The sequence below is a fragment of the Peromyscus leucopus genome, chromosome 4 (genome assembly GCF_004664715.2).
Source record: "Peromyscus leucopus breed LL Stock chromosome 4, UCI_PerLeu_2.1, whole genome shotgun sequence".
Classification (NCBI taxonomy): Eukaryota; Metazoa; Chordata; class Mammalia; order Rodentia; family Cricetidae; genus Peromyscus; species Peromyscus leucopus.
Window position 1 is genome coordinate 125,365,637 of NC_051066.1, and position 20,015 is coordinate 125,385,651.

Genomic DNA, 20,015 nt, shown 5'->3' on the forward strand with positions numbered 1-20,015 from the left:
CCATGATACAGTATCACCACACTTACAGTCACCTGTCTTCCATCTCAAAGTCTTGAGGAATAGGCCCAGAGAGGCTAGGGTATATTGTTGAACAAATGGGAAGAATGGTGCTTGTGCATGCTAGAAAGAGAATACTTTGTCTTTTTTAGAGTAGTGCCAAATATGCTCCTCAGAAAAGAGCTGGGTAAGACTACCATGAGCTAATAAGTAAGCTGATGCAGAGAATCATTTTTTTGATTATTGTAACAGTTTAATAAGTTATATGTGAGATAATGAAGGGTCACTTATGAGTATATCCTTCTCTCTTGTAGTCACTAGCAACAGGTGACATTGCAATGTACATTCTTTTTTTACTTGTCAAATTTATTTTATTTTTTGTATTTTATAATTTAATTTAATTTTTCATATCAGCAACAGATTCCCTTGTTCTTCCCCCTCCTACCCACCCTGCCTTCCCCCTAGCCCACCCCCCATTTCCATCTCCTCCAGGGCAAATACTCCCCTGAGGATTGGGTTCAACCAGGTAGATTCAGTCCAGGCAGGTCCAGTCCCCTCCTCCCAGCCTGAGCCAAGTGTCCCTGTATAAGCCCCAGGTTTCAAACAGCCAACTCATGCAATGAGCACAGGACTGGGTCCCACTGCCTGGATGCCTTCCAAACAGACCAAGCCAATCAACTATCTCACTTGTCCAGAGGGCCTGATCCAGTAGGGGGCTCTGTTCATGTGTCTCCATTCGTTTGGCTATTTGTCCCTGTGCTCTATCCAACCTTGGTCTCAACAATTCTCATTCATAAAAACCCTCCTCTTTCTCACCAACTGGACTCCTGGAGAATGTACTGAATTTGTAGATTGCTTTTGGGAAGATTGCCATTTTTATTTTATTTTATTTTTTTATTTTATTTTATTTTACAATACTATTCAGTTCTACATAACAGTCACAAATTCCCTTGTTCTCCCCCTTCCTGCCTCCCTTCCCTTCCCCCCAGCCCACCCCCCATTCCCACCTCCTCCAGAGTAAAGCCTCCCCCTAGGACTGAGATCTACCTGATAGACTCAGTCCAGGCAGTTCCAGTCTCCTCCTCCCAGATTGAGCCAAGCATCCTTGCATATGCAAGATTGCCATTTTTACTATGTTAATCCTGCCTATCCATGAGCATGGGAGATCTTTCCATTTTCTGACATCTTCTTCGATTTATTTTTTCAGGGACTTAAAATTATTATCATATAGGTCTCTCACATGCTTGGTTAGTGTTATCACAAGGTATTTTATATCATTTGTGGCTATTGTAGTGGATGATGTATCTCTGATTTCCTTCTCAGCCTATTTGTCGATTGCATATAGGAGGGCTACTGATTTTTTTGAGTTGATCTTGTATCCTGCTATGTTGCTAAAGGTGTTTATAAGCTGTATCAGTTCCTTGGTTGAATCTTTGGGGTCACTCAAGTGTAATATCATGTCATCTGCAAATAGGGAAAGCTTGACTTATCCTTTCCAATTTGTATCCCCTTAATCTCCTTATGTTGTCTTATTGCTCTGGCTAAAACAATTTAGAGAGTGTTGGTATTAAATCTTCTTTGAAGATCTGGTAGAATTCTGCGCTGAAACCACCTGGTCTTGGGCTTTTTTTGGGTTGGGAGACTTTTAATGACTGTTTCTATTTCCATAAGGGTTATTGGAATATTTAAATAGTTTATCTGGTTTTGATTTAAATTATGCATGTGGTACCTATCCAGAAAATTATCCATTTCTTTTAAATTTTCCAGTTTTGTGGAGTAGAGGCTTTTGAGGTATAACCTGATGATTCTCTGGGTTTCCTTAATGTCTGTAGTTATGTCGCACTTTTCATTTCTGATTTTGTTAATTTGGATGCTCTCTCATTGTCTTTGGTTAGTTTGGATAGGGGTTTGTCTATCTTGTTGATTTTCTCAAAGAACCAACTCTTTGTTTCATTAATTTTTTGTATTGTTCTCTTTGTTTCTACTTTATTGATTTCAGCTCTCACTTTGATAATTTCCTGGCATCTATTCTTCCTGGGAGACTTTTCTTCTTGTTGTTCTAGAGCTTTCAGGTGTGCTGTTAAGTCACAAGTGTGAGATTTCTCCAACTTCTTTATGTGGGCATTTAGTGCTCTATATTTCCCTCTTAGCACTGCTTCATAGTGTCCCATAAGCTTTGGTATGTGGTGTCTTCATTTTAGTTGTTCACTAGGAAGTCTTTAATTTCTTTCTTTATTTCTTCCTTAACCCATTGGTGATTCAGTTGAGCATTATTCAGTTTCCATGAGATTGTAGGTTTTCTGTAGTTTTTGTTGTTGTTGAAATCTAACTTTAAACCATGGTAGTCTGATAGAAAGCAGGAGGTTATTCCAATTCTTTTATATCTGTTGAGATTTGCTTTGTGGCCAAGTATGTGGTTAATTTTAGAGAAGGTTCTATGGGGTGCTGAGAAGAAGGTATATTCTTTTTTGTTAGGATGGAATGTTCTGTAGATATCATTTAAGTCCATGTGAGTCAGGACATCATTTAAGTCCTTTATTTCTCTGTTAAGTTTCGATTTGGGAGATCTGTCCAGTGGCAAAAGTTGGGTGTTGAAGTCTCCCACTATTAATGTGTGGGGTTTTATATGTGGTTTAAGCTTCACTAATGTTTCTTTTACATATGTGGGTACCCTTGTGTTTGGGGCATAAATGTCCAGAATTGAAACTTCATCTTGGTGGATCTTTCCTGTGATGAGTATGGAATGCCCTTCTTGATCTCTTTTGATTGATTTTAGTTTGAAGTCTATTTGCTGAATATCAGGATAGCTACACCCGCTTGTTTCTTAAGACCGTTTGATTGGAAAGTCTTTTCTCAGCCTTTTATTCTTAAGTAGTGTCTATCTTTGAATTTGAGGTGTGTTTCTTGTATGTAGCAGAAAGATTGGTCTTGCTTTCATATCCATTCTGTAAGCCTATGTCTTTTTTTTTTTTTTTTTTTGGTTTTTCGAGACAGGGTTTCTCTGTGTAGCTTTGTGCCTTTCCTGGGACTCACTTGGTAGCCCAGGCTGGCCTCGAACTCACAGAGATCGGCCTGGCTCTGCCTCCCGAGTGCTGGGATTAAAGGCGTGCGCCACCACCGCCCGGCAAGCCTATGTCTTTTTATAGGTGAATTAAGTCCATTGATATTAAGGGATATTAATCACCAGTGATTGTTCATTCCTGTTTTTTTTTTTTGGTGGTAGTGTGTGTGTACTTCCCTTCTTTGGGGTTTACTGCTGTGACTTTATCTATTGCCTCTGTTTTCGGGGTTGTATCTGACTTCCTTAGGTTGGAATTTTCCTTCTAGTGCTTTCTGTAGGGCTGGGTTTGTGGATAAGTATTGTTTAAATCTGGCTTTGTCTTGGAATGTCTTTCTCACTCTGTCTATGATGATTGAAAGTTTTGCTGAGTATATTAGTCTGGGCTGGCATCCATGATCTCTTAGTGTCTGCATTAGATCTGTCCAGGCCCTTCTGGCTTTCAAAGTCTCCATTGAGAAATTGGGTGTTATTCTGATGAGTTTGCCTTCATAAGTCACTTGGCCTTTTTCCTTTGCTGCTCTTAATATTCTTTCTTTATTCTGTATGTTTAGTTGTTTAATTATTATGTGGGAGGGGACTTTTGGGGCTCTAGTCTGTTTGGTGTTCTATAGGCTTCCTGTATCTTCATAGGCATTTCATTCTTTAAGTTGGGAAAATTTCTTCTATGATCTTGTGGAATATATTTTCTGTGCCTTTGAGCTGGTATTCTCCTTCTTCTGTCCCTATTATTCATATGTTTGTTCTTTTCATGGTGTCCAAAATTTCTTGGACATTTTGGTTCATGACTTTGTTGGCTTTAGTGTTTTCTTTGACTGATGAATCTATTTCTTCTACTGTATCTTCAACGCCAGAGATCCTCTCTTCCATTTCTTGGTTTCTGTTGGTAATACTTACATCTGAAGTTCCCATTCATTTACTCACATTTTCTATTTCCAGCATTCCCTCTGTTTGTGTCTTCTTCATTTTTTCTATTTCCCTTTTCAGGTCTTGGACTGTTTCCTTCATCTGTTTCATTGATTTTTCATGATTTTCTTTCAGTGCTTTATTGTTTTCTTCCAGGACTTTGTTTTCTTCTACTTTATTTGTCCTTTCCTCTAGTTTTTTATAGCATTCTTCCCATTTTTTTGTTTGTCTTTTCCTCTATATAAGCCTCTACCTTCTTCATGATGTTATTCATAAAGCTGTTTTCTTCTGCTTCTTCCAATTTTTGATGTTCAGGTCTAGATGTTGGAGTAGGGCTAGGTTCTGGTGATGCTGTATTGCTCTTCATTTTGTTGTATGTACTTCTGCCTTGACGTCTGCCCAACCCCTTGTGGTTTGTTCTTGGTCTTATCAGCAAGCACACTTGGTTCAGACAGCACTGACAGATTCAGGATGTCTCTCTCTCTTGTCCAGATGGGAGCTATCTTGTCCAAATGGGAACTCTGGGGCAGGATGGGACCTCTTGTCCAGACAGGAAGTCCCAGGCAGGATGGGTGCTCTTGTCCAGAAGGAAAGTCCAGGGCAGGATGGGAGTTCTTGTCTAGATGGGAATTCAGGGGCAAGATGGGATCTCAGATGGGAAGTCTGGGGCAGGATGGGCCCTGGGGGCCGGTCTCTGGTCTCTAAGTCTCAGGAAGTGGCTGGGGTCTCAGGTGATGATGGGCATGGAGGCAGGGCATGGAGATTGCAGAGTCTGCTGATAGTCTTGGAGAAGGGGAGCCTTCCCGGTAGGGGTAGGGATAGAAGGGATCCTGTCTGGTGGCCAGAACCTGGGGCCAATTTGGGCAGATCTTCCCTGCAGTGACTGATACCCAGGGATGGGATCTAAGCTGAGCCCAGACACTCCCCTCTTGTCTAGAAGGGAAGTCCAGGGCAGGATGGGAGCTGGGGGGTGGTCTCTAAGTCTCAGGAAGTAGCTGTAGTCTTAGGCGATGATGGCTGTGGGGGCAGGGTGTGGAGATTGCAGGGTCTGCCAGAGGTCTTGGAGAAGGGGAGCCTTTCCAGTAGGGGTGGGGGTAGAAAAGTTCCTGCCCAGTGACCAGAACCTGGGGCCAAGTTGGGCATGTCTTTCCTGGAGTTGCTGGTGCCCAGGGATCAGATCTAGGCTGAGCCCAGGCACTCACCTCTTGTCCAGAAGGGAAGTCCAGGGCAGGATTAATTTGTTACATTTCTGCTCATCTCTCCTTTGCTAATGTACAAGAACAAGCCATGGGAAATACCCCTTCTTCCCCTCTAGTCCTGACCCTGGCACATTGGAGGGATGCAAAGGAGACTGCTTACCAAAATAGTGTCACTGTTAAGAAAAATAAATGGATTACTTTTGGTTCCTTAGAAAGGCCCGCCTTCAATGTTGGTTTGCCACAGGAGGGGACTTTTGACTCTGGTACCATCCACAGTGTAGAAGAAATCATGTTCAGACCCCAGATGGGACACCCAGACCAGATCTGTCATATAGTGACTTGAAAAGGGCCTATTAATAGGACTCGTATTGGTGAAATTATTAAGGCCCCTCCACATAGTTAAAATGGAGATTTATTTATTTTCATATCTTACAAATGAAGGGATAGGTAGGTCGCAGTGTCTGGGAGAGATATAGTGCAGTCCGGCAGTGTTCTCTGGAGAACTCTCCTCGGTCTACCTCTAGCATCCAAGGTCTAGGAAACAAGAGAGGGTGGCACATCTGGGTCTTGGGTCTTTAGGGCCCTCTTTTGGCCCTGAATTGTAGGTGTGAAACTCACCGAAGTCTCAAGGGGGGTTGGAACTTCCAGACCAAAGCTGGAATGGCTACTCACTACAGACTCAGGGACCCCTCTGCTGAGCCAAACCCTTTTTACCCCCACCACATTTTAACCCCCCTCCTTGAACCATCAGCTCACCTATTGGTGCTCCCTGTAAAAACCAGGAAGGACACAAAGTCTACTATTCTCCAGGGAGGAATAGAAGAATCTGTAGCAGGAATCTTAGAAAGTTCTTATTAATAAGAACAAACCTAAGGTCAGTTATTGGGTTGAATTCTGGAAGATCAGAGAAGCAGAAAAAGACACAGCTACCTCACCTCGCCACTTCCTCAGCTGATCCTGTTTTCTCAGACTGGGAGCCTCTCAGTCTTCATCCAGAATGAATCTCAGCTTAACTGTGTGGAGCCTAAAAGCTTAACCAGCCTAATGCTGCTAGTTTTTGGTCTTCACACCTTATATATCTTTCTGTTTTTGCCATCACTCCCTGGGATTAAAGACTCACTTCTTGGGACTAAAGGCATGTGTCACCATGCCTGGCTGTTTCCATTGTGGCCTTGAACTCACAGACATCCAGAGGGATTTCTACCTTTGGTATGCTAGGATTAAAGGTGTGAGTGCTACCATTTTCTAGCCTTTGTATCTAGTGGATGTTCTGTCTCTGACCCAAGATAAGTTTATTAGGGTGCACAATATTTTGGGGAACACAATACCACCACAAGAATCTGAACTCTTTGCTGTGGGATGTTCTTTATGGCAAATGTGTTGCTCTGATTGGTCAATAAATAAAATACTGATTGGACAGTGGCTAGTCAGGAAGTATAGGCAGGACTAACAGAGAGGAGAAAAGAAAGAACAGGAAGGCAGGAGTCACTGCCAGCCACCGCCAGGACAAGCAGCATGTGAAAATGCCGGTAAACAACAAGCTACATAGCAAGGTATAGATTTATGGAAATGGGTTAATTTAATATATAAGAACAGTTAGCAAGAAGCCTGCCACAGCCATATAGTTTGTAAGGAATATAAGTCTCTGTGTTTACTTGATTGGGTCTGAGCAGGTGTGGGACTGGCAGGTGACAAAGATTTGTCCTGACTGTGGGCAAGGCAGGAAAACTCTAGCTACAACTCTTTCCTCTCCCAAACTCTCCCCCTCTGCTAGTTAATCCCCTGCCAGATCCACAGTCACAGCCTGATCCACCAGAGGAGCCAGACCAGGCATCCCAAAATCACTGGTGAGCAAACCCACAACCAGACACCACTGTGGTCTTACCTCTCAAGATAGTCTGAAACTGTAGATGCAGGTGGGAACTATCCCTTCCATTGCTGGCCCTTCACAATCAGTGACCTATACAACTGTCGTGCTCAGAATGCCCCATTCTCTAAGAACCACAAGAACTAATTAACCTTTTAGAGACTGTTCTTTAACCTCACCAGCCCATTTGGGATGATTACAACCAGCTCCTGGCTATCCTGTTCACCACAGAGGAGTGGAATAGGGTCCTAGAGAAAACTGGATCTGAGGCCTATGGGGGCTACAATGGATGATCCAACAATCATCAATTCCTGCTTTCCCTCAATCCACCCAGACTGGGACTACAACATGGCACAAGCTATGAAGAGGCTCCATGTCTACCCCCAGGCTCTATTGGCAGGTCTCAAAGTGGCTGCATGAAAGCCAACTAATATGGCTAAGGTTTATGATAGATGGGGAGCAGAGGAGAGCACAGCTGCTTACTTAGAATGCTTGCTGGATTGCTTGAGGCCTTTCAACAAAATAAGCTATATGAACTCAAGGCAGAAGAATCTGCTCAGATGATAATGTAGGCTTACATAAATCAGGCAGCACCAGATATCAAGAAAAACCTACAGTCAATGGAGAGATTAGGTGAAAAAATTTTAGGGAATTAGTGGCAGTGACAGAAAAGTCTATAATAAGAGAAAGACAGAGGAGCAGAAATAAGAGTGGTGGGAAATGGAAAGGTCACAGAAATTAGAAAAATGAGAAAAGAGACAGGAGAGGAGTTTAGCAAGGATCCTGGAACAACAACAAGGTAAACTAAAGGAGATACTCTTGGCAATGGGAACTGGACCAAATGGATCCCCTCAGATTGGAGACAGGGAGCGATACTCCAAGCCTAAGTTAGGCAAAAATCAGTGTACATACTTCCAGGAGGAAGGGCACTGGGTAAGAGACTGTCCTAAGAAAAGGGGACAAAAGACCCTGACTGCTAAGCTACTCCTAGCTGCTCTAGAAGAAGATAGTGATTAGGGGAGACAAGGTTCAGACCCCCTCCCTGAACCTAGGGTAGCCCTGAGAGTGGAGGGGAAACCACCAAGAATCATGGTAGATATAGGGGGAGAGAACTTCATCCTCTTCACATCAGGCACACCCATGTCCACCAGAAAACATGAGTTCAAAGAGCTACAGGTATTAAATCTACTCATGGACTAGAAGAACAGTGGACCTTGGATTGGGTAGCATAACCCATTAATTCCTAGTAATTCCAGAATGCCCCTATTCACTGTTAGGCTGAGATCTTTTGTCAAAAATGAAAGCCCAAATCCAGTTTTCCAACAAAGGACCCCAGTTACTTTATCAAAATGGGAAACCAGTCCAAATATTAATGACTGCCAACCTGAGGGAGGAATAGAGACTACACCAAAAACCTGTGGCCCCTGAACCTGAGATAGAGAAATGGCTTCAAATGTTTCCACAATCATGGGCAGAAACTGGGGGTGTGGGGCTAGCAAAACATAGACCCCCTATATAAGTGGAAATTTGGACAAGTGCAGACCCAGTTAAGTCTACCAATATCCCATGCACCTGGAAGCAAAGTAAGGGATAATGTCCCACATAAGAAGATTGTTGACCCTGTGGGTCCTAAGACCATGTAAGTCTACATGTAACACCCAACTGCTATTGGATGGAAAGCCCCACACCATTGACTATAGGCCACTACAAAATGTAAGAGAAGTAAATAAAAGGGTAATGGACATACACCCCATATCTGCAATGATACCCAGTCTTAGACCCGAAAGATGCCTTCTTCAGCCTGCCTCTGGCCCCCAAGAGTCAGCAGTACTTCACCTTCAAGTGGTACAACCCAGAGATCTGAATCAGTGGTCAGCTAACCTGGACTAGATTACTCCAAGGATTTAAGAATTCTCCAACCATCTTTGACGAGGCTCTACATGAGAATCTGAGTAAGTATAGATACTGGAACTCTGATATAAGCTTGTTACAGTATGTAGATGACTTGCTGATTGTGGCAGTGGACAGAGAAACCTGTCAAACAGGAAATGAAAATCTGCTACAAGCCTTAGGAGATCTGGGGTACTGGGCCTCTGCAAAAGTCCCAAATCATCAGCCCAGGGTAATGTATCTGGGGTATGTCCTCAAAAGGGGTCAGAGATGGCTGTCAGATGCCCATTAGTGCTAAAAATACCCACTCCCCAAACTATGAAACAAGTGAGGGAGTTCCTGGGTACAGCAGGATTCTGCCACCTGTGGATCCCTGGATTCGCAGATCTGGCCAAACCTCTATATGAAACACCTAAGAACACCTTGGACTTTGGACAGAGGATAGGCAGAAGACATTCACTGCCTTGAAACAAAAACTCCCAGAGGCTCCAACTCTTGGCCTGCCAGATATAGCTAAGCCCCTTTATCTGTTAATAGATGAAAATAAGGAGGTGGCAAAAGGAGTGCTAACCTAAACAATAGGACCGTGGAAAAGGCCAGTGGCCTATCCTTAAAAAAACTAGATCCAGTGGCAACAGGGTAACCACCATGCCTCTGCATCATAGCAGCTATGGCACTACTGCTCAGAGATGCCAATAAATTAATCTTAGGGCAGAATTTACTAATCACCAACTCACATGCCCTGGAAGGGTTCTCAAACAGCCACCTGACTGATGGCTGAGCAATGTCAGACTAACCCATTACCAAGCTTTGCTCTTCAACCCCACCAGAATAGCATTTCAAGTTACAACTGCCCTTAACCCAGCCATCTTGTTGCCCAACCCTGATATTAGAACACCATACCACTACATGACTGTACTGGAATCCTGGTCCAGTACACTGTATCAGTCCAGATCTATGGAATACCCCCCTATCAGATGCTAAGCATACCTGGTTCACAGACAGGAGCAGCAATGTGTGTGATGGTCAGAGGTATGCTGGGGAAGTGGTAACCACATCCTCACACATTGTATGGAGAGAATCATTACAGGTTGGAACTTTCTTACAGAGAGCGGAATTAATTACCCTTACAAAACCTTGAGACTGGGAAAAGGAAAAAAATTAAACATTTATACCAACAGTAGATATGCCTTTGCCAAGGGACATGTTCATGGGGCAATCTATGGGAAAAGGGCTTGCTCACAGCAGAGGGAAAGACAATCAAAAACAAACAAGAAATTCTGGACCTCCTGCAAGCCATAGGGGGCCCAGGAAGCTGTTCCTGCTTCTGGTAATAACAATGGGCCCTTTATCCTCAAGCAGTTGCTCCAATACATGAAATTGAGGATGGGTACAATTCAGATCATGGTACAGGAACACAAGAGTATATGCCCATAGAGACAAGGGACAGCCACAAGTTGGCCATTAGGAACCCATGATTGAGTTTCTATAAGGCACATAAGAAGGGGGAAATGAAGAACCAGGACCCCTCCATCTTGCAAGCCTCTCCATTTTGCAACAGCAAATGTTCAAGTTTTCAGTATTGCTGACATAAATTCCAGGAATCAGAAAGTACAAAGTCAGCATGTCAGGAATGGCCATCTGGCCATCTGGTAGCAACTGATTAACCACAGAATGTTCCAACCTGGAGACAGCTCAGGAAAAGGGTTTAACAAATAACAAGGGATAAACCAAACATAAGATAACAGCAAAATTCTGAAAAGTCCCTAGGCATGAGCCAATCGGGATTGTATCCATACTGAAATCCCACTAATGTGGTCACCTTGTGGTTTTTGCCTTTAGTATCCATGCATGCTCAGGAAGAGGTACCTCCTCTAGCCTCCACTGTGTAGGTGTGCTTGAAGAGGTCCCTGCAGCAGCTTGAATTTCTCCACTAAACCTTGCTTTTGCATTTCGGTGAGTTTGTGTCTCTGGTGGTCTCTTTGTGGGTCTCTCGACTTTGGCACAATAGAATATGCCCAGAAATATTTCTTCATGTGCAGGACAGAGGGTCAGTAGAAAATCTAGGGTAAAAAAAAAACTGTTTGGAACAGTGTTTAATATTTTAAAGGATGCACATTAGATAATTCCTAACCACTTTATGGACAGAAAGCCCAGAAACAACAAAATAAAATTTTCCAGTATGTCACCATCATGCCAAATGTGTGAGTTGGACTTCTTTTATTAGATGAGTATCATAACTTCACCAGTCAGATGGAAAATAGTCAAATTCTCATGAAGAAAGCATGAGTTAAAGATAACAGCAGACTTTGAATCCAGGGGAGGAGTACTGCAAAACCTAGGGGCAGAGATCTGGACCAAATGTTTGATCCTTCACCAATTTAAACCACCAAATTTAAAACTGTGGAAAGGAATATTTGCAAAAGGATTTGGTACTTTGTGTGATATATGAAGATTAAGGTATTGGTTGACTGCAGCTTAAGAAGTAATCATGGCTAGCAATGTTTTATAAGTTGTTTGTTTTTACATAATTCCTTTTATAATTTATACTTTTATTTATGTAATTCACATAATATTTTTTCATGCATTGGGCAGCTTTTTGTTACTTTCGGAAAAAATGTAAGAAAAAGTTAATAGAGTTAACTTTTCAATTTTATCTTATGGTTTAGGACACTCATTCCAGGACTTCTTGACCTAGTGACTTTATGTATGAGACAGGTCTGAATGATATGGGCTAATCATATTTTGGAGTATTATGGTTAAAAAAATTAAAATTTTCATTTTAAATAAATTATTAATTAAAGGCAAATTACTTGGCATACTCAGATCTTAGGACAAGCATTAGAACTGCATCTAACACTAATTCTAATGTATTCATAAGGTTGATATTAAAAATTAATATTACATTATTATTAGCATTAATACAAAAAGGGCAGAATAAAAATGTTCAGTGTTTTAGAATGCTCAGTGTATATTGTTAATTATTAATTATATAATGTCTCAAGTAATATTTCTGCAGGCCTTCAAAAGGTAGTTTAACTCCCAGGTTCAGTCACATGAGATATATCTGTAGGCTGCTGTAGGATTTGGCTCAGGAATACCTACTGGGAGTATGTTGACTGAATGGTGCTCATGTGTCCCTATAAAACAAACAGTATGTCCTTTTCCAAAGTAGAGTTTAACTCTGTAGGTTTGGCAAAGAAGTGTCTCAAGAAGGAGAAGTATGAGATTTACTCCAAACACTGATGTAAGAGAATGGGAGGCATTCCAGATCTTGAATTTTGTGCTAAGGATACCACTGAATTCTGAACACACAGGTAATCCAAGAGTTATTTTAGAAGTTTCTGAAGAAATAAAAAATGAAAATTCAAGTTCCTGATGGCCAGACACATATGTTACCATTACAGAAACCAGGGTGAACCTAAACTGGAAAGTTGAGAAAGAAGGACTGGATTGTTGGGATGTCCTGAGTTGAGAGGCTAGGAGAAGTGGTAGGAATGCCAAAGCGGAGGGTGTGAGAAGAGGAGTGTATAGAGTGGGAGGATCTGGCAAAGATAGAGATAAGGAAGTAGGAAAAGAGGGGTGTATTTGGAGGGTGTGGCTAACCACGACAAGTCAAGATATAATACAGTGTGGTTCTACTTGCATCCCATGAATCTTGAGTCCTCTGCTTTGCTGAAGCTCCAGGTACATATTTGAGTAGACCATGGGCAAAACCCTATGGAGCTCACTGATTCTACAGGTCATCTTGATCCTGCTCCTAAACTCCAGTCATGCAAGGGCAAATGACCTGGATGAAGTAAACCGAAAATATTTGTTAGATGACTGGCTACAAATTAGTAAGGAGGATGCACTGGATATTGCCAATATTGTTTACAATCTGCATAGCAAGGAAGCAAACATCAGCAAAATAATGGGCGATAGACTTAAGGTGAGTACTTGTCCTAACATAAGAGATGTATGGACTTGTCCATATGAAATATTGCCCTTCTTCCTACCCTCCGCAGCCTGTTCAGTCTTGCTGCAACCACACTGATTATACAATGTACAATTTTGTTTCATTATCACCCATAGCCAAAGGTAGGGCTCCTCAGATTATATCTTGAAGAATGCATACATCTAAGATAAACTATGTCCAAGAGATTTTAGTATTAATACCCAAGTCTTTCTAAGTCTTCAAGGATCTCCTGAATTATGGGCCACATTGGTACAGCAAGAATAATAGGCATGGAGTTTTACAAAGAAAAGCTACTCTCACTGTATTTCTATTTCAAGGTACCCACTGTCAGAACGAACCAACAGTATAGTTCAGGGTAAAAGTTAGGTGTCCTTGGGTTAGCTCCCTGGTATAAACACCCAGTGTATATCAATGAATTAATGATCATACAGAAAGACAAACAAAGACAGTGGTTACAGCAGAAGGATAATTTTGGTACTCTTTAACATCTTTTAAACATTTTTTTAAAATATATATGGGCATTTCTACTCCAACTTCCCCCTCCCTCTCTCTCTCTCTCAGTGTCTGGGTACCACTTAGCCAGATGAATATGTGGAGGTCAGTAGAAACCTTAGAGTCTTTAGATATTTCCTGCTATCATGGGACTTGTAGGGACTAATTCAGAGATTCAGGCTTGCCAATTTTTAGGAAAGATGGTAAGCATTTTTCTCCCCTGAGCCCTCTTGCCAGACTCCCTTAAACATTTTATTATTTTGTGCAGCTAAATTTCAAGGTAAACTGATTTAGTTTCTCACAGCAAACCATCCTGGGAATCCTTCTGTCCCTATACAGAGTATCTGGTTAATGTTACAGTAGCAGGAATTAGGACACTAGAGTCTCAACTCTGGGATAAATACAGTGTGCCCAAATTCTAAGGAAGTAGTTACACACTGTGGGGAGATGACCACCATGTAGACAGTCTCTGTCAGAAAGTTGAAGTCAGGTTCGTGACAGATATGTTTCCAGGAGGTGTTTAGCAATGCTGTAATGCTAACATATTTCAAATCAGAGTCAACTTGGAATTAAAACTAAATGGAAGTATGTACTCAGTACCCATGGACACAGTCACAAAAGGAATGTCAGCTGGTATGTGGATTTTCTTTGTGCCATCTAATGAAAATGCATATGAGTGACTATCAGCTCATTTCTCCTTCTAGAGAGCATATCTGGCTTTTACTTGACAACATATCCAATGTTTCTTAGTTGCCCCACTTTTTCTAACTAGACTGGATATTGCTCAACAATGGCAAAACAGAGAGGATAAAGGTTATTGTTGGTCAGTGTGTCCACAAGTCTCATTTAACAGAAATAAAAAGAAAAAAACATAGGAATGATGAGATAACACCTGGTCCCTTGAGATGAGGTCTAGAATCTCAGACTTGGTTTTCCCCAGTGTCTTGATAAGTTGGGTCTGAGATGCCTTGTGTAATTGAAATGGAAAATTCTATCTATTAATTTTATGAGCAAATTCATGATATTTGTTGAGGTATAGGAACAGCAAGACCCTCCTAGAAGGATGGGGCTTTCAAAGGCTGTATTCTTTGGCATAAAATATCCCCTTATACAAAGCATTCCAAAATCTTCTGTTAACTGAAGTGTGGTAGACTTGCTGATGAGAAAAACGGAGATTCCCTGTGTTAAGTGCTGGGATTATAAGTGATCTGAAAGTTAGTAACCAGCCTACAGTCAGCCTTCCCAGACTAAACAAAAAATTGCTGCTACTTATGCCACAGTCACCAGGGGATACCCATATTGATTCCCAAAGATTTTGCTGTTGATAAGAGAAAATTCATGTTCCTAGGGTAGGGAATGGTTTATCAGCTGCAGTTCTGTAAACTCATAAATACAGTCATGGCCCAATAGCAAATAGCCTCCAGAAAGAAACTCAATGCATGCATGTAAACTTGGGCACTGTACTAAACATAAATATCATTCTTTTTCCTATAGGTTTTCTATAATGTGGCTGCTGGTGAAGTAGAACTAAGACCAACAACATGTACCCGGGCTGAGTCTGTCTTAGATGAATGTCCTTTTAAAACCAACCTCTATCGATTTCGCGTATGTATTTGATAGTCACCAATGGGCAGTCAAGCATTCAGAGGGTAAATGGACTTCTGTTTGTACAGGATATGTTGAGAGAATCTTTGAGTGCCAGTCAGGAAATGCATAGTAAAGTTATGATTCATAAATGGAAACTGTTTCACATGGAGATATATAAAGTCAAACAAATGTACTATGGTGCCCTCAGAAGAGGGGTATGTGCACAAATGACAGACTTAAGTTTCTAAGTGTGTTTACTATTGGTCTTTATACTGAAAGGACAACACCATTGCAGCACTTTCTATGATGAAAGCATAAGTTTAATCACAGCAAGAAAAGCTGTGAGGATCTCCTCGGAAGAATAGAGCCCAGTAAAAGGCCAATGCTCTGCAGTGCTGCCCCCATCCCCGGCCTTCTTCATGCCTCCCTCTTCTTTCCCAGTGTGCATAACCTGTACTGCTAGTTGAGCCTTCAATTTCTGATTCCACTGAATGAACTGTTTCCCTCTTCTGCCCTGGCTTCTTCTTCTGCATCAGCACAACACACCTTGACTAAGTTGCACAGAAATCCAGGTACAAGTGAAGTGTGCAGCCATCTCTATGGAAGATGAATCTTCTATACTGTGTGGGTAATGGTTTGAGCAGCTAAGGAATTCTGGCATGAACCCTGAACAAATAAATATCATCCATAACATAAAGCTACTGCACACATGGAAACTAGTCCCAGTACAGGAATTAATCCTGTTATTCTTCTAAAGGACAATAAAAATATAACTCAATACTGGAAAAGGAACGGAAGAGAAAAAACATGCAGCAAGTTCAAGTCTGAACTGTCCAACTGCCCCTTCAGTGAACATCCAGATCACCAGAAGGTATGCTCATGGTTCACAAAAGAACCTCCAATGAAAGCAGAACATTGTGAAAGCAAGCACCTTTTTATGATATCTGGGAATGTTTTCATTCATGGTCCATGTGCAGGAGGCAAACATATATTCTTGTGTGAAGAGAGTGGGAGACATCAATAGATAATTAAGTTGGGCCATATACATTCCCTCAGGAATAGCACTGTGGTTATAGAGGAGGAAGGTTACATACATGATTAGTTTTTTCAGTTTATCTGGTAGTTTAGGTACTGAGAGTATTTAGGGGTTGTGGCCCGTTTGACAGTTGGATCAACAGTGGAAATGGTTGCTTGTGAGAAGGGATTCTCTTTCCTCTTAGGTAAACCCATATTACAGACCATATGCAAATATTTGAGGAAGGTCATTGATGGAATCCCTCTTGCTGACTCCCTTTGGTCACTGGCAGATGTTTCCTCAGACCATGGGCTCCTGAAATGCCCCACACTGGGGATAGTATTTCTCATTCTGTTAACCCTTCCCATGCACTCTTATTTTCATTGTTGCCACCTGCTTTACTTCTTTCATGGGACACACTTAGTGGGTTTCCCATGTGATGGATATTGATAGGCCTTAACACGCACCCCTTCTAGGCCAACAGGAGGTTACAGAACTTTATGAGATCTGGAGGAGGTACATGATATCTGTTTGACTCTACAAATTGAAGTGATATTGATTGATGATTGAACAGTTAAGCTGAATGTCCTAAACACAGTAGTACCTGAAAGGACCAGTGGTCACTTGCGTGATTCTCAGCATGTTCCTTTCAATTATGACTTTACTGATGAATTACCTTACTTCCTGTTTTCAGAGAGTATCCTGCTTTTTCAGGATTGTCAACACACCCTTCAGTATGAGTTTGATTTCCATAACCTTCAAGTGCAAAAGTATCTGAGGTTGTGAGAATGGCTGGGCTGTTTTCACCATCTTTTACATGTTTCTTGAAGAACCCCTTAACTCAGATGGGTCCAACAGCCTCTAGGGATTTCACTCCATTGTGAATTTTGTGCATTGCTGAGAACTTTCCACTTTTTCTTTTCTTCTCTATTCCTTCATCTTCACTATTGCAAGCTTCACAAGGCTTGCCTTTGCTTTGCTCAATAAAAATAGTCATTGAATTTTGACTTGATGCTTTCTCATAGTGTGTGGTGAAATGGGATCAAACAGACAGGACCTGAGGCAACTTACCCACATTTGTGTGTCAGGCATGCACCATTGCCTGTTCAATTGAACAGGGTTCAGAACATACAAAGAACAAAATGTTGTGGCATTTATAACCCACATGCACTTACTTCTGCAGAATGAGCAGAAGGAAGAACTTTGTTTCTCACCTTGGAACACTTATGATCACTTTGAAAAGGACTCAGAAAGTGAAGCATATAGTCATTATCACAGATGATGCATGTGTCAACTGAGTGTGGAGAGCTAACATGGTGGAGAGCATGCTTTGTTTCTCAAATTGCCACAGGCTTAAGATATAACAGTTAATGCCCTCATATGTTTGTGAAAACTTGTAGACAATTGTGCGCAGTGTAAAGTGTGTATGTGTGTGTGCGTGTATGTGTGTTTGAGTGTGTGTGCTTGTGTAGGCATCCTTGTGTGTAATTGATGAGGAAAATATTAACCAGCATTTGAGACAGGGTAAAAGGACTCAGTACCCTGGGCACCCATCCCATAAACCCTGGGCCACTGCAGGTGAAATTTTTTTTTCTTCATATGTACTGTCGAGATTAACAGTGGCTTCTTACTTTTTACATAAAGACTGAAATATGGTAGACGATCTTTGATCTCCATAGGGACATATTTGCCAGATACAAGAACTCAGTGCCATGAGGCTGCCAGATACAATGATTACCTAATTTGTTCTAGTATAATGAAAATTTAGGAGTCAGAAATTGAGATAAAACCTGAAATATCCAGGGAAAGCAGAGCTGACCCTCTCTCCATGTTTTTCCTGCATCATCCACAGTAGAAAATCTATGGAATTACTCTTCCTTTCTTCCTGTACTCTACTGACCCCTCCAAAATCCTCCAAGAAATGTATAGGTAATACAGTCCTTCAATCATAAACTCTGTCCTTTGATTCAAGGTTGCTTTATTGACACGGTGGACTGGCTGTATGGACAATTTTTCTGAAACAGTGCCACCTCAGTTATAGGCAACATTTTAGTGCCCCATATGGGAGACTTGACCTAACATCCTCATGGTATTTTTACCAAAGAAGCAAAAATTCAGTTCACCCCTAATGGGTAATTTTTTTTTCTTTCACAGACTATGTCCTGTTGTATGAGAAGTGATTTCATAATATTTTACACTTGGGAGACATTTCAAAAATGAAACCCATGCTCTTAAAACTCCCAATGAGGATTCTGAAATATTCAAACACACTGGTGGTCCCTTTAGCTATTATTATGACATCTATATGGTCCTGTCTGCTTTGGGACCTTTAGGGCAACATTATCTATCTTATCTGTTATTGTCAACTGCATATCTTAACTAGTCACTAGTGAAAGATAGAATCTGAAGTAGATTTGTAGGATGACTGCAAATGTTCTATGAGTTTTCTCTCTCTGCTCTTTTCATTAGACTTGATTCAGAGTACATTCATTAAAGTCCTGAAATAAAGAATAAAGATTTTCCCATGATGCTGAAATGAGTCTGAATCACATATCAAGCTCACAGCTAAAATTACAATTCTTGATGTTTATAGGTCTCCACAGTGATGTCTTATCTAAAGCTCATATCTCTGCAAGGTATCCACATGGGTTATTGACAATTTTTCCAAATGTCTTTCAACCATACTTCTTTCATCTCCTTCCATGAATTTCAGATATCTTAGCTGGATTCAGGAGTGATGACTCCTTTATTCTGTATAACTGTGTATGTCATTGGATGTGTAATTATGTAAGGCTAGGAAGATGGGGAAATTCAAATATCATGAGATAGGAAGAGAAGCCACAATTTCCCTGCATAATCTTTAAGTCTTACTCAGGCTGAGCCCATAATTTCGAGAGGGCTAGACCTATAGATTACAAAGCTGACAAACCTGGATGTGGCTCATCACTGTTCCATTGTTCAAGATTTCTGGGTAGATAATAGAGTAGATATTTGAATGCAATTGAAACCATCTCCCATTAAGGAGAATATGAATCATGGTCATAGGGAAAACATGTTTATGTTTTTAGCGTAGATATGCATTGCATGTTGAAAACACTTACTTTATAAGAAAAAAATTATTTTTTCACCTATGCCCAGAAGCACCATGATCTTAATACTCACATTGAAGATGAGGTGTGTATGGCCTGATTGTTAGTACAACCCAACAGAATTTTCATACTGAATGATCCTGAAATTCTTTCTTGTAATAAGGTGAAAATCCTGATATACCTGTGTGTTCAAGTATCTGTCGGTGTGTATTAGAGAAATAAATCCAGAAATAGTGAGACACAGGGAGAGAGGGAGAGAGACAGACAGACACACACACACACACACACACACACACACATACACACACACAAACACACACACACACACACACACACACACAGAGAGAGAGAGAGAGAGAGAGAGAGAGAGAGAGAGAGAGAAATAGTCAGACTTTCCTTTGAGCTGCCAGCTATCAAATAATGAAGCAGAGACTTCTTTTTATAATTTTTTATTTAAGAAAAATTTCCACTCATTCTACATATCAACCACAGATCAACCTTCCATCCTACCTTTTGCTCTCCTTCCATGTTCCCTCCAAACCCATCCTCCATCTGTTCTTCCAAAAGGGTAAGGGCTCCCATGGAGAGTCACTAAAGCCTAGTACATTCAGTTGAGGAATTAACAAGCCCCTCCCCCCCTGAATCAAGGCTGAGCAAGGCATCCTACCATAGGTAATTTGTTCCAGAAAGACAGATGAATACAAAGAATTAATCAAACAAAGAATTGGTTCTTTGAAATAATTAACAAGATAGATAAACCCTTATCCAAATTAACCAAAATGCAGAGAGAGAGCATCTAAACTAACAAAATCAGAAATGAAAAGGGAAATATAACAACAGACAATGAGGAAATCCAGAGAATCATCAGATCATACTTCCAAAACCTGTACTCCACAAAATTGGGAAATCTGAAAAAAATGGATCATTTTCTGCTAAGGTACCAAATACCAAAGTTAA

At 41.1% G+C, this 20,015-nt stretch overlaps 1 long non-coding RNA gene across 2 annotated transcripts; it reads left to right on the top strand.

Annotated features, from left to right (window-relative positions):
- Positions 1 to 10,652: 10,652 nt before the first annotated feature.
- LOC119087901 lies at positions 10,653 to 18,128 on the top strand. 2 transcript variants are annotated; one of them, XR_005091420.1, is made up of 4 exons: positions 10,653 to 10,873; positions 14,862 to 14,972; positions 15,712 to 15,825; positions 16,664 to 18,128. It is a non-coding gene; the product is annotated as an uncharacterized LOC119087901 (long non-coding RNA). The 2 variants fall into 2 exon arrangements; XR_005091419.1 differs by having other exon boundaries at positions 14,862 to 15,825.
- Positions 18,129 to 20,015: the final 1,887 nt, after the last annotated feature.